Below are 15,121 nucleotides of genomic sequence, written 5' to 3'. Positions count from 1 at the left end.
AGCAGAGAAGGAAAGAAAGTTTATGTTGTGACTTTTGATTTATGTGATAATTGCAGTGATTGACAAGAGTCTGAGAAACAAGAAGGAAGATTTTTAATGCGCTGACATTTACAGGCAAGGATGACTGTCACAATTGTCAGAACTTTAATAAATATGTTAACTTTCCGACTCCTGCAATAATGAGATCTCTTCTACTTTCTGATATTTTGTTATCAAAACTCCATTATCTGTCTTTCCCAGCCCAACATACAATAAAGCATTCACAGTGAGTCACCTTTTTAAATGTGATCAAAAGAATCTGACATTTAAGGCCTGACTCTAAGGTGGGCTGAGCTCCAGAAATGCTTATTGAAGTAAAGGGAAACCTCAAAAGCTTCAGAGCTTCAATTCTGCCCCACTCTTCACATGGGCATACATCCTGTGCCAGATCCCTAGGCATTATGCACCTAACAAAGCAGAGTTTTCTTCTGCAAATCTAGGTTTGAATTTCCCCAAAGTTTGACCTATTTTTTGTTTTGGTCATCCCTCACGTACAATAAAAATTCAGGAATTTAATCAGACACTTATAGAATCCCTAAAGTAGTTACACTTTTTCAAAAACAAAGCAGGCAGAGGAGCACTCCAGAGGGCACTTTTCAGTTATAAACTGCTTTATGTACAGCAAAGATCAGCTTAACTCTTCTCTCTACCTTCACACAAAGCCGAGAGGCCATATAGCCTTTCCCCATCCAAAACATCATCATTCCTCTACTTAATATAATAAAGACATAAAATTTAAAACCAGAACTTGACCACAGCACCCAGCTAAGATTTCAAGTTTGAAAATTCAGGTAGGGGCTCAGGCTGCTGCTGCTTTGAGAATTACTGTATTCATACCTTTTTTTTTTTTAATAAAAAAATTCAGCATCAAATCAGTTTTAATCTATTTTTTATTCCCACTTTGGTTTAAAACAACAAAATGAAAAACAGAAGCGGCACAGAGCTTGGGTTAAGGGAAAAAAAAAAAAAGTTTTGACAAACAATGCCCAGTATTTCAGGTGGGAAATAGGATTTGCATAAATTCTATTATGACTTCAATATGTGGGGGGTGTTATTTGGTTAACAGCCTTCACAGGTATATAAATTAAATTATAGATTTACTGTGCGTGTTATTAAACAGAAGTCTGGAGTTGTGCTTGGAACTGAGCTACAGCTTTACCTGACCAAATGAACGAAAAATACAACATAATTCCTAGAACAGTAGGGTATGAGGCAACTGCATGACTAGAAATGACATTCCTATCTCCTTTCAAGGGGCAATTCCTTCTCACAAGTCAAAAAACACTGGGACTTTGGGAAAATGAACATTAAGTGCAATGTTGTGCCAAGATGCTACAAAAGACATTGGTTATACTAGTGAGATCACTATGTGGTTTTGTCTTCAGCATGGAAAGGGAGAAAAACCAATGGTTTTTGTAAGGCAGTCAGAATTGCTGTTGTGCTTCGTATGAGCAGCCAGGTATTCAGAGTTTAATGCAAAACATTCACCCAGCCTTACTTCTTGTCTACTTTTCATCATTCCTAAAATACCACGGTTTACAGCTTCTCTCCCCTGATAATGATTTAAATCTAAATAAAAACTATGATTTAAATTAGGCTGAGGTCTTACCTATTTAAGAGCAAGTCTCATTGAGCCAATAAGAATATTAATTAGTTATGAGCATATAGCATCACTTGATCATTCAAGCATGTCATACCAACGTAACCTATCAATATAACCATACAGATTATCCAGGTTCCTTGTCTTTGAAATCCTCATTTAACATCAAACATTTTCTGTAATTAAGAGAATTGTTTATTTTGCTCACAAAACCAGTGCTGAAACATAGTCAGAACACATCTCTAACCCTACAAACAGTATACTAATTTATTTATTACTGGTTTGTTGGGTTTTTTCCCAGTTGTCCTAGGCCACATTCACTCATTTATGAAATGCAGTTCCATAGAAAGACAGAAGTTCTAGCTCAATCAGGTTTATTAGATCCTCCCTTCATGAGACGTTTGTATAAAACCAGTACATTTCCTCAGTATTTCTGTGCATTTGTAAAGCACTAAGTTGCCCTAACGTGCAGTATTAGTGACAACTTTTAGATCCTATACACTTGTGAATTTCTTTTTTTACAACCACCATAAACTTTCAGAATGTTCCACTAGCAAAGAGCAGATCTTTCCTTGAAATCGCATCATTTCTGCAAAGCCTTCCTTTCAGCAGTTAAAGGGACAAAGTCAGCAGGTCCCTGCAACGTTGTCTCAGAAACATCACCCAGTGCCAAAGCTCCTTTATGCTTGGCTGCAAACGTTTGATGACAAGACTTATCTTCATTATGACATAGCGAAAGGTCTTCCAGAACCAGGGATAATTTTTGCAAGTTAAGACGTATTAAAAGACACACGTAATCATACTTTCTCAATCTAACCGGAATGTAAAAATAGGTATTCTTCTGTGCTTAAAATCTTGATCCTTCTGCCTCAAGCTCCAAGTATCACTGAAGTGTAATAAGTCCCCCTGGTCTAATTTCAGGTTACCAGGTCATTGCTTCCTGTTAACAAGACAATTTTCCCAAGCATTTTTCAAGTGTACTCATTTAATAGCATTATCATTGTCTTCCCACTGTGTTAATGGACTCCACAAAAATAGACCTTTGTAATGAACATGCCCGCTCTCACCTCAGTTTTTAAACTCTTTGAAAAATTAGTTCCTTAAAGCTGAAAGAGCCATTCATGTGTCAAGTTCTGCTCCCACTGAAATCAAGAGTCCTGATGGCCACAGGATCCGTCCAATGCAATCAAGAGTGAGAACCACATTATAGCCAAAATTTATGATTTAGTACTGCAATACATTTCTCTCATAAAGAACATAAAGCCTTTCTTCAGCTTAACGCACAAATCTCCGTGTGTGCATTCCACCAGCACAATATACCCTGAGAGACCTCCCCAACCTACTCATTTACCACCAATTCTCCTTAAAAGTCAAGACAGAAATACACGCTCTCTCTTGTCTGCTCGCAACTTCTAAATCAATCCCTCAGATAGCAATTTATTTATTTGGGTATTTCATCAGAGCACAAAAGAAAATAAGTTACTGGCTACTCATGACTTATGATGCATCTTCAGGTAAAGCAATCGTACTGAATATTTTATCCAATTATAATTCACATACTTCAGTGATTTGTATCAAACAGCAGACGAGGACAGACACTGCCTTTTGATGAAATGTTTGGACATTTAATACAATGATATACTACAACATCGAAACACATAATCAAATAGATATTGTACTGAATAGGCAGACTTATGGTTTCATGAAATCAATACAATAGACCAAGAGAGGATTTAATGCAAAAGACCCAATCGTGTTGTTTGCAGGCTGATAGTGAAGACATTTCCTTGGAATTAAGGAGTTTGAGCTGTGTCCACAGCTTGTTCCACACAGCATTAGGCCTGGAATGTGGATCTCCCACATATGGAAAGCAGGAGGACTGGCACACATAGAAATACCACAAGTATTGTGGAATGCAAAAATCCTTTCCCTCCAAATTACAGGCAGTATGTCTTGGTAGGTGATGCATCATATTGGAAGAGGTTGCGGGTACCCAGATCTTGGGCATGGAGTTACTGTTGCATCTCACATTTACTAAATAAAAGAATTTATTAGACTTTGAACATCCCTGAATCCCACAATCAACAGCTGAGGAAAAGCTGTCAAACAGCAACAAGAAAAATTTTGGGAAAAGCTAAGATTCAATTTACTCATATTCCAGGTGGTTCTTGTTTAAGAAAAGACAGGCAGGTCACTAAAGTTATCACTGTACCACTCAGCCAGCAGAAGGGCATTCTCCACAGTGAGCTCTTATTTCTGTCATTGCCTCCTCTAATGATCTGTCACAGCTGGTCCTGGCTGAACTGGGGCATTTCAGTCAAAGCTTCCCCTGCCCTCCCTAAAACTCTGCCCAGAGTGAAGACAGTATTTCTGCACAAGTTTCTTACAAAGTAGAAAAATCCTACATTTAAGCAGCTGAAAATGAGAGCACACCAAGGAGGGGTGGTTCCCGACAAGAACGACGTTACTACTAATTACACGCTCCAGGGATGGACCCTGGAGCACAGCTTGCCCCAGTACAGCGGAGCAGGGCAAGGAGACCAGTGAAAGTTACTGCTTTGGAGATGGCAAAGGAAAACTCAGGTGGGGAAAGGTCTAACTGTACAACTCTTAACAAGACAGCGGTGATCCTTGTCATGGCAATTTTCTCTGCTTTCTTGGATTTTTCTTCTTCCACTTCAGTAAATACACCATCCCACCTAGTCTGAAGAGACTGACACACAGTCGGATAGGACTCATTAGCTGATAGCACCCAGATGCTTGACAGCATTACACACAGCACTCAATAATGCATATTATTGGGAAAGAGGGGGATGAAATTTAACAGCAATTCAGACCTTAAAAATAAATAAAATCCTTCTATACAGTTAGATGTTGTTCCTCACTGAATTATCTCCAGAGATATTTTTAGCAAGCCCAGCTGCAGAGGCTGGTGCAAAATATCAATACAATCTGTAAAGCCAAACCTCCGCATGTCAATGGGCACCCGACAGAAGGAGCTGCCCTCCATCGAGGCATGTTTTTGCATAAAAAGGAAGGGAGCTTGCAAAGCAGTATTTTGTTTCCTTTAGAGGAAGGGAATAATGAGCACTTTCTACAGGACAGTGGGGGCCAGAAAATATACAAAGGTCTTTAATTTACAGCTTTAAAAGCCTCATCTGCAGGCTCTCCAGAGAGGCATCCTCCCGGAGGCCCCAATGGCTGCAGCAGGCCTGGTGTGAGAGGGCTGCCATTGCCAGGCAATACCCACCCCCCAGCCCTGAGCCCCAGGCTCCTCACAGCCTCCACCCAAGCTTCACCAGTTACCAAGCAACAGTCACATGGGTATTTTCCCCATACAAAAAATATAGCCAAAAACTAAAAGCGTAGTTATGTGTACCTATAAGTAGATATACACACACAAACTCTAGCCACAAACAAGCAGGGAGCTGGGCCAGAGGAAGTGAGAACCACCCACAGTCTCCACCTCTCCCCACAGCCCTGGGGAAAGCCCTGGAAACCTCTCTCCTCAAAAACGCTTTTTTGGCAAAAAAACTGCCACACCATCCTGACAGGCCTCCAGTCCTTCGAAACGATGTTTTGGGGAGAGGCTGCGGGTGGGTTTTGTTCTGCCATGAGGGGACAAACCCTTCCTCAGGCAGCAGTGGGGCTGACAGGACATGGTGTGGACGCTGCCACAGGCGCTTTTTGGCGGGAAAGTGGCTCGGTCCAATGCCTCTATAAGAGACTTATTCAAATGGAGGTGAACTATGTGAGAACCATCAGAAAGCATTAAAAAAAATCTGAAAATAAACCCAAAATTCCTACCCTAAAGCACTTGAGGTTAAAGCTGCTACTTTTCAAAGCTAAATGGACAGAGACAGGCCGATCAAGTCCCCTTTCCCTCCTTCCTCAGCCGGTCTGAGCTGGCGTGGGACGCCTTCACCCACATGCCGCAGGGGAGTGGGTTTTATAAATACGTCATGAAAATTGGACTGTAGAGCAATATTAATCTGGAGGTATCGCAATTTACTTGTTGGGTAAACACAAATGAGTAAACACAGTTCTTTCGGTGACAAGGAGAGGTTACACGCCTGCATTGAAGTCACATAATTTCTCTCACATAGTTTCCTCATAACAAGGAAGAAGATGGCACCGCAGTGAACATCTGAAAATAAATTTGTGTAAAACTTGCAAATTTCAGCTATGGACAAGTCCAGCAGAATGCAAGTCCCCAAACCATTTCAGTATTTTATGTCTGAAAAAACATGCAATGTGCTGTGTGACCTGCAGAGAAGAAAGAAAGAAAAAGAAAAAAAAAAAACACAACACAAAAACCAGAAAAATCTCCGACCTTTTTTCTTGGTGTTTCCTGCTACAGCAGGCCACAACACAACAGACAGGCTGGAACGTGAGGAAGCCATTTTAGAGACGACGTCAGGGAGGGAAGCGCGGCGCTCGGGCTGCGCCGGAGGCTCGCTGCCGGCTGCGGATGCGGCCGGCGCCACAGCTGGGTGGGATGCCGCTTCCTCATGGCGCCGAGGCACCTCGCCAGGCAAATGCCGCAGCCCGTGGTGCAAAGGGGTTTGCTCGGAAAACAATATGGGGCCTTCTCATTGAGCATCCCAAACATCTGTGTCAATCGGCCTAAAAGTCACTGCTATTGTATTTGTAGCATGGGACAGAAAATGAACTTGTACTTTGCCGACAGTTTTCTCATAAATACGATTTTATTGTCTTACAATCACATCTTCAGGAAGCCTCCCAATATTTTATACCTACTACACCCCCAGTTATTTTTAAATTATTATTCTATTCTACCTACAAGACACTTTCAAATGTGACATTTAGTGACATGTTTTTCTTGCCTCATTTTGCTTTGGTGTTAGATATTTTTCTGATTTACTTAAGAGAAATAAGAGTATGCAGGAGACCAGAGGGAGGAAATATCTGAAACCAAAGTTACCACAGCCTCCAGACATTGGTATTGATAAAGAGCTGATACGGGATTTTTAAAACTTCGAATTTTCGGGGGGGAAATGCTCATACTGTTATTCAGGGACAATGAGGGAACATAGAGAGTCTAATGAGAGTTAAGATATAGCTGTACCACAATTTGACAATCCCTGCGTGATGCTTTTTTATTACTGGTCGTCATCTTGTTGAAAGCTAAGATTTTTTTTTTTTTTTTTTAAATCAAAGGCCTTACGTTATTGTACCAATTTAATCAGTTATTTTCTTGCAATAGGAGACCATAAACAACAAAAACCAGCCCGGACACAAAACATAAATCTGTAAATTGATACTGCTGCTGTTAAAGAAATTCACATCTCTTTCACCTTCCTTAGACACATCTACACCATTTTAGCCTCAAGCAAACCAGAAGCAGGGATGCTAAAATATTTTCATAGTGTTTCCAACTCACTCAATAGGAAGGATTACTAGAAATTTCAGAAAGGCAGCCTGCAAATCTTTCAGCTTATTTATCGTAGCCGGTTCAGGAGCAAATTCTGACTGAAACCCCTTCCCTGTCACTCCACCCCCTCATAAGACTTAGAAAAGGACATATTTTGATAAAACAGCCATGGAAAGTGGAAACTTTAAATAAGAGACTTTCCAAACTTGCCCAACTTTCTTTAAAACAAAGCACTATTCCAACTTCAGCTGTCATTTCCAGTATTTACATAATAATGCTAATTAGAACACCATCAACTACCTCTCCAGCACAACAACAAATAGTTTAGCCTGTATAGAAGGATGCTGCTAATTTCAGTTACTTCATTCATACTCTCCCTAGAATTGTAAGCAAATAACTTCATTTTAAGTGGAGCTTTATGGCCTTGATGAGTCATTCCAAAAGAAAGCAAAGATGCAAAGCAATCACAAGATTACCTTCAGTCATATGTAAAGTTTGAATGAGAAATTCTCGAAAGCCACACAACATCTGTATTTCCATAACTTTATCTTTTTTTAACATGAATGTTTTGACAAGCACAGTCCTTGACTATTACCATTTTTAATGATAACAGAGGAGAAGCAGATCTGCAGATGCTGATCTGTGAAAAACAATTAATTGCACGCAGATGCTAAATATTTTTCTTTTCCAGAGGTTTATCATATTACTATGTGAAACCTTCCCACAAAGGAGCAGGTACGGTGCAGGTCTGAACAACTGTGGGAAGTTCTAATGTACCTGCCTCTGTATTGCTTTCAATGAGAAAGACAGCAGAACAGCTCAGGCTCAGAATATTACATCCTCTGTTGCTCATAAATTCTGAATATTTATTGGATTTAGGAAGTACAAAGATAATAGGGTTAGAAACATGTGCATTTTACCATTATGTGCTGAGGAAAGGACAGTCACTGATGCATGCAATTTGTTTCTAATGGGCCTTGTTGTGGAAAATTAAAACTACAGCTCTGCAAGTCTTACCAGTCAGAGGTTTCTCCATTCTATTTTTGGCCTAATTTACTAACGAAATGAGGCCTAAGCAATTACTGTACCCGTGTATCTATCAGTCCTTGTAATAGCGACTTAACCTGTTCGCTAGCCTTAATAAAGTCAGTAACGGGGTAGCTGTCTCAAAGATATTAAGTTTAATGAAATAACAGATAACTCCATTTCAGTTACAAGCCTGTTCCTCCCTTGCAAATCCTTCAAGGTATTTCAACAGAAGATAGGACATAGTTTTACTTAGTTATTAGCATTTATTTTCCTGTCTGAATATAGTTACTGTTAGTGAAGCTGTCTGCGGAGGTGCTTGTCGCCACTTCATAGTTACAGCTGACTACAAAGGAATATAAATTCCAGTCTTTTAACAGTGGCCTTCCCAGGTGAATATCTACAGAGTGGTAGCCTTAATAACCATTGGGAGGTTTTTTGTGTGTATGGGATTAATCTTAATTTTTCACATTTTCTAAACCAGTCTTTAGTATTCAGCAATTGTTTGAACTGATATTTAAATTTTTAACGAATGTTTAAAAAAAAAAAGTTATGCTCTTGGATAGCATTATGGCAAGAAATTAAAGAGGAAACCGCTTTTGACTTTGCACCTATGTGATGATTTTGAAATAGTAAATGTTCAAGGAACACACAGTCCCTATGCCACATTATTTTTAAGCTGAAGGCTGGTCCTGCATGCAGAATAATCAGATCTTTAGAAAACGTAACATTCCTACAAACATTTTAGCCAGGACTAGATTGAGGGAGGGGAAGGTCAGGAACATCCCCCCCCTCCACTTCTGTCCTCTGATGTTTGTTACATCACCTCTTATTACTTCAAATATTTATCATAGTCACATGCTTCAAATCCAACTTCACATACCTCACGCAACTCAACAACACTATGTGGTCTACTCATTAAAAGGGCATACACGGCTAGTCTAGCTAGCTAACGTACATACCAGAATTCTTTAAAAGAAAAAAGTCAAGGACTGTGACATATCCTAGCATGTATTATTATTCAAAAGAGTAACTGGGAGTAGGGAACAAGTAGTTAAATGCTGCTAAGCAAGGAAGCAAGAAGTTGCTCAGCCTGATATACCACGACTGGCAAAAAAATGCATGCGTTTCACATCACTGTCTTTTTGCATATTAGGTCTCCAGAGTCATCTGTAAATGACATCTAAAATTGCTGTGACCATACAAGGCTGCTGGACCCAGTCCAGAGACAACCTAGCCCTAGCATTTTCTCTTAAATCTGCCTTCCTCTCATACTTACTGTGCACAGTTGAGCTGACAGTTAATCAGAATTTGGGCAGGGAGCATTTGGCAGATTGCTGCTGCAGTGGGAGGCAAAACAAATGAACTCCATTTTCACAAGATCAAAGGTTTATATGTTGAAGGGAGACGTGGGCACCTTGCTAGCATGAAGCAGCAATAAAACATGAATTATTATTGCAACACATTTTGCTCTAGAACATTATATGATAAGTTTGGGACTTCTTGAGTTGCAACTCATGAATAGTAAACTGTGATTGATTTGTTTTCCCCACATAGCTTCAAATCATCGTCATGATATGAGCTCAGCAAATACTGCTTTTAGTGGGGTGAGGAACTACACAGTGATTTCCCATCAAACTAACATGGAACAGGAAATCTGGTACACTGCAGATATGCTACTAATTATGCAACTAACAAAAACATCCTTCTTAAATTATTGTGCTTTTAATAGGAAGTGTCTCTACTAGTTTTAATGTCAAACCTCACTTTCACTCCAATCCTCAAAAAGGGCACTGTCCCCACTTTCTTTTTTGTACACTGTCCATGTCTGCAGTTACAGATTTTATTTGCTATCATGAAAAGCAAAGCAGCAGAGAATGGCATCTCATCCTAACGCAGTTAACGCTCCCGTGCGTTGCAGAAGAGAGCCAGCACACCCAGGTCAGGGAGGCAGAGCCCAGGCAGAGGGAGAAGGATGCCTAAACGTTGGATATTACTGCGAAACATCCGCTTTCTCTGTGACCTGATCCTGGTGATTTGCTTAAGGAAACCCAAGAGATCTGTGGCCCAACAAAAGTCAAATCCAGGTATTTCAAATCCCACGTTAGCGCATCTCGGACAGTGGGCTCTCTTTCCTTTCCTTTAATACTACGACAATTATGAAGAGAAAGGAATATACATCTACAGAGAGAGAGTTATGAAAGAAAGGAATAAAAATCACAACAAAAAAGCCTCACTGGAAATGGCAATTTCTTTATAAATCACTTTCTAAAGAAAACTTCATTCATGAACAGGCCTGAACTGTGAGAAAACACACTAGTCTATGTGAAGTGACAGCTATCATCCAATCTGCAGATGAAATAGCGATTATAAATTCTTTTTCTCATTGACGTGTAGTGAATACTTTGATATTTCTGAGTTATGTCTCTCCTGCAGAAGCCCTGTATAGGAGTTCTGAAGCTGAATCATCTTTAAACAGTATCTTCCCTTTTTTGTGCACACCCCACAGCCCCCCTCCTTCTTCCAATCCCAAACAGCTTTGGATTTCTAATAGTCCACTCACAATCATCATATTCCAAGTCAAGAGGTGTTTTGGTAACGTGTTAGTTCATATAAAGACTATAATATCAACAGGGCACGTGAGAGACGGTGATGAAGTTAGACACTAGTATTCTTTCACAAACTTTTTTTAATATTGCTTTATGATACTTACGCCAACTCTTGCCAGCTGAGGGAGGTGGACCTGCCAGAGGCGCTGCAAGACCCAGCAGACAGCTGTACACCACGTTGTGTCACACAGCATTTCTCAGAACACCCAACATGGGTGCTGCTGTTTTTAGCATGATCATCCAGACAAAACGGTTTCATACTGACTTCTCTGACTTCATTTTGACTGTCCACTTACAAGACCATGCTACCAGAAGCTATTTTATGAAGTTTTGTTTTTAACAAAGCATTTATCACAGTTATATCTGAGCACTTTTCAGTAGAAGTGTTAACATCTGCTATAGGATGTATTTTCTATCATTGCCATATATGCAGGTTATAGGATTATCATTCTGGATAGCTATTTGCAGCAGGACTTGGCAGAATTATCTGCAGTACTAATGCTGCCACAGTAGTTTGAGTTATTTGAGTTTTGATCCATTAGTTTTGTCTACATTTGCTTGCACCATAGTTTATGTCCTGTGTGCCATATGCCAAGACTACAGTTTAACAGTAACCATTAGGTCTTCAACTCTTCATCCTTTTGCTCTTCAGCGGGAGCTGAGCAAGGTTGGGATGAATCTGTGAGTCCTTCCAGTGGAATTGGGAGTGCTGCTCTGTCCTCTTGCCTTTGAGGAGGTGACCTGTCATCATAATATGATCATGACGTGGACTAAGGAATGATGATGTGCTTAATTTCCACTCAAAGTCCAAAAAGTTTTTTTTCCACGAGTGTGGGAGTGGAAAAAACCTCCTGAGTGCTTTGACAAAATAAAGTTGCAAAGGGATTTAATCCAGAGAACATGCTTGCGCTTGGTGGCTCTCTTTCAGCCTCTCCCAGGGGAAGTTTTATTAACCTTTTGTCTGTGGAAAAGTTTGACTTCACCAAAACTGCACAAGTTATAAAAATACAGCTTAAGAAACACAAACCAAAGCATTCGCAGTTTTTCCAGCCATGAGGTTTGTCATTCAAATGCAAAGTAAACACATAAGGGCAGTTCAACATAGTCCCCAGTGGAAAAATATAACGGCTTCAGGGCTAGCAGTGTGAGCACAGGAATGCCAAAGTCCTCAGTTCTCATCCTCTTTTACAAAATCCTTGTTTACTAAGGTCGCAGCAAGATAAGTCGCACAAAGATTTGCTCAGCATCTGCTGATAGCTCTAAGTACTCAGCAGTTAAAAAAATCAGATTCTGTCTACAAAGAAAGATCTGTTTAAGTGTCATTAATCTGGCGGTTGTTCTAACATACTCTGCCAGAACTTGAGAATAATAAACAAAGAAATATCATAAGAAAGGGAAATAGATGTTTATATAAACTCTTTCCCTCCTTCGCAACGTGAAATGATATTGGAAAATACTCAGTTGTCACCCACTGCCCCCAGGATATAAACGGAGAGTTTTAATGGATTCATGCAAGAAATTCATGGAATTCTGTCCGCTGTAAACAGCTCTTCTTCCTAGTCTATCAAAGGCTATTTCAACATCAAGCAGCACAACCACCTCCTCTGGTGAATCCAATTTTGTATCTGCAATCACTGCTCCCAGATGGTGGATATTATCAGTCAAGAATCTGTTTTTAATAACAACTTGTTTGATCTGTACAGCCTATTGCAAAGAGCAGACCCCTCTGGCACAAAGCACTTTTCACTAATATTTTGCAATTATCGTAAAAGGGGGCTGTATAACCCCATCTCGAAAAGATTCCTCACAAGTTTAATTTAAGAAGAGCAAAAAACAAAACCAGATGCTAGATTAGGACCAGAAGAATTGAATGCCGTCCAAATCTTTTTAGCAACGGTCATGTTTAAGGGGGGTAAATAATATATCCATAAATACATGAACATAACCCAGGCCTCCTAAATTTTTGCCCCTCAGTTTTCCAACTGTAGATATTTTTTATCTACAGTCAGAAAACTGTAGTTCATTTTACAGGTTCTTGTTCAGAGTCAGGATTTGAAAGTCAGATAGATTTTTAACATCAGGTAAAAAAAAAAAAAAAATTACAGGATGAAATGCCATTAGCCTGAGCATAAAGAAATTCTTGATTCACTCTAGCTGAGTGTTACACACCTCTGCCACAAGAGATGTGGTATGAACTTTTCCCATGCACTGAAAATTTAAATACCACCGATTCTCCTGTTCTGGCCAACCCACTCAAGATGTAATGTAGTAAGTAAAAGTGAACAGAACTTTGCTAGTTAAGCCCTCATGAATTTATGGAAGAAAACTTGTTTGTCTTCCCTACTTTTTATTAGCAGCACCTCTTTAAGTGCGTAATTCCATTAAAGCTTTTTTCCCTGCAACATCACTGTCCTTGAACACAGTAAGTTTCAAGTGGAAAACAAAAAGAGTGAAACTAAAATGCATTAAGACTCAAATATAAATGAATGAAATTAACTGTCAGCTCTCTTCAACCACGTTTTCACTGAGATGGGAACCACAGATTTTAGAATGTGTTTAGTATGTGATCAGGATTTATTGAACAAGCATGGTAACTTTTGCAGCAGCAAGAAATAGAATGAATATCACCAATGTTATTTCATATTCTCTGATTTGGTCAATATATGGGGTCTTTTAAACACTTTTTTTTTTTTTTCCCCTCAGTATACCATTTAATAGTAGAAACAGATTCAGATTAAATATCTTCCTGTAACATGTCTGAACACATTTGGAAGAATTTAGTATAGAAAAGTAATAGAAGACTGTGTTCAAGGTTTGAAGCTAGTCTGGCTCTTGGATTTACAGACGGGTGGTAACATTACTCTATCAGCACCACTGACAAATGTTGAATTCTGGAAATCTGAATTTCTAGCCAACATATCTCCTGAGCCTGTTTTTACCTGAAATGGGATAACTTTTTATGCTCCATCAATCCACAGCACATTTGCAGCTATCAGGAGAAGGAGGGCTGCACTAGTCATAATCAATTACACTTACTGAGAACAATCTGTGTATTTTTCATGAACTCTAAAACTATAGACACTCAAAATTTAAAAATTGGTTGGTCCTTGTTTGTTCTCCAGATTTATGATTCTGTATCAATGCAAGTCTTATTCTACCGGGTACAGTGTAAATGAATGCATCTTCATAGACCGATCTGCATTTTGATGCTTAGGTTTTGTATTTGTGTATATACATACACACATATATATGCGTATATTTTATATGTATATTTATATATAAATAAAATCAAAGTCAGTTCCCAATTTCGTGTTTGAAATCAAACAGTCTGGGATCAGCATGCTTTGAATTTTAATAAGTCCCTTCAGGGCAATTGCAGGTTATGAATACAGAAGACTAGTTCTGTGCACATATTTCCAGAGCTATACTCTAATTTAAGCGTCCTTTTTTTCCTGCCCTTCAATTTGAGTATAAAAACCCTTTTTGGTTTCATTTTAGATCAAATTCTTGATCAAAACCCAATGACCAGTAAAACAAAACATTTACCCTCCTATGAATCAGTTCTCTATATTAAAGCGTACCACATGTCAATACACAGTAATGTCTACTGCAAAACAGACAGTATGATAAGAATTGAAAGAATTTAAAAGTTTAAAAAAAAAAAACCAAAACCCATAAGAAGCAGTGTTCACAGAAGATCAGATGTGTCTGGGCTGTTGATACCAACATCAAGGGGGGGCCGTGTGGAGGGCAATAAGACAGACATTCAAAGTACCTTTTTAATACCAAGAATTGTTAGCTAAAAGCTTATAGGTAGGATTTTAAAAAGTCAAGGGCTTGTGATTTCAGAGCAGAGAATATGAAATATGCCCCTAGGGTACACACATCTCCACAGAGCAGTATGGGGTAGGTGAAGGGGCTGATCATACAGGAAAAAAAAAAATGAGAGTCTATTCAAAGTGTTATATACCTTCTCCATGGAGACATACATCAATATTTTTTAGTTGTGAGCCCTGGGTGTACACTTCAGAACTCTGTCGTGATGGGTTAGGGCAGCAAGACGTGTTACAACATCCATATTCCTGCCTTGGTAATACAGGGGATTTCATAGAGCTCAGCTACGCCTGGGCAGTTTCCTCATGTTCTTATGTACCCATGTTACAGTAAAAACTAAGTACTTGCAAACATTAAATGGATTATGCATCAGTGCCTATAAATTTGGAACAGAAAGAACTGGGTTTGGGGATACACATAGCTTCATTACCAGTCACCCCCCCCCAGTTCAAAGGGACACCATTTCCTCCGCTTTGCAAAGACGCGCAGTTTGTGGAACAGGGAACTTGAGCAGCTTTCCATCGCCCGGCCCTGCTGGCCAGTGCCCCCAGCCACCCCTGCCCGTGGGAAAGATCACTTAGGAAAGCAAGAGGAGAGCAAGAAACCCCCTTAATTAAG

The 15,121-nt window shown here is 39.5% G+C and overlaps 1 long non-coding RNA gene across 1 annotated transcript in view; it reads right to left on the bottom strand.

Annotated features, from left to right (window-relative positions):
- Positions 1 to 10,897, bottom strand: part of LOC148056411 (uncharacterized) — a 116,635-nt gene extending 105,738 nt beyond the window's left edge. Inside the window, exon 1 of the long non-coding RNA XR_015703146.1 lies at positions 10,774 to 10,897. This is a non-coding gene — a long non-coding RNA (uncharacterized LOC148056411). The remainder of the gene's footprint in view (positions 1 to 10,773) is intronic.
- Between the last annotated feature and the right edge of the window lie 4,224 nt (positions 10,898 to 15,121).

The sequence above is a fragment of the Nipponia nippon genome, unplaced genomic scaffold (genome assembly GCF_047370975.1).
Source record: "Nipponia nippon isolate SJK-2023a ecotype South Korea unplaced genomic scaffold, ASM4737097v1 scaffold_14, whole genome shotgun sequence".
Taxonomy (NCBI): domain Eukaryota; kingdom Metazoa; phylum Chordata; class Aves; order Pelecaniformes; family Threskiornithidae; genus Nipponia; species Nipponia nippon.
This window is presented reverse-complemented; position numbering and strand designations above follow the sequence as displayed.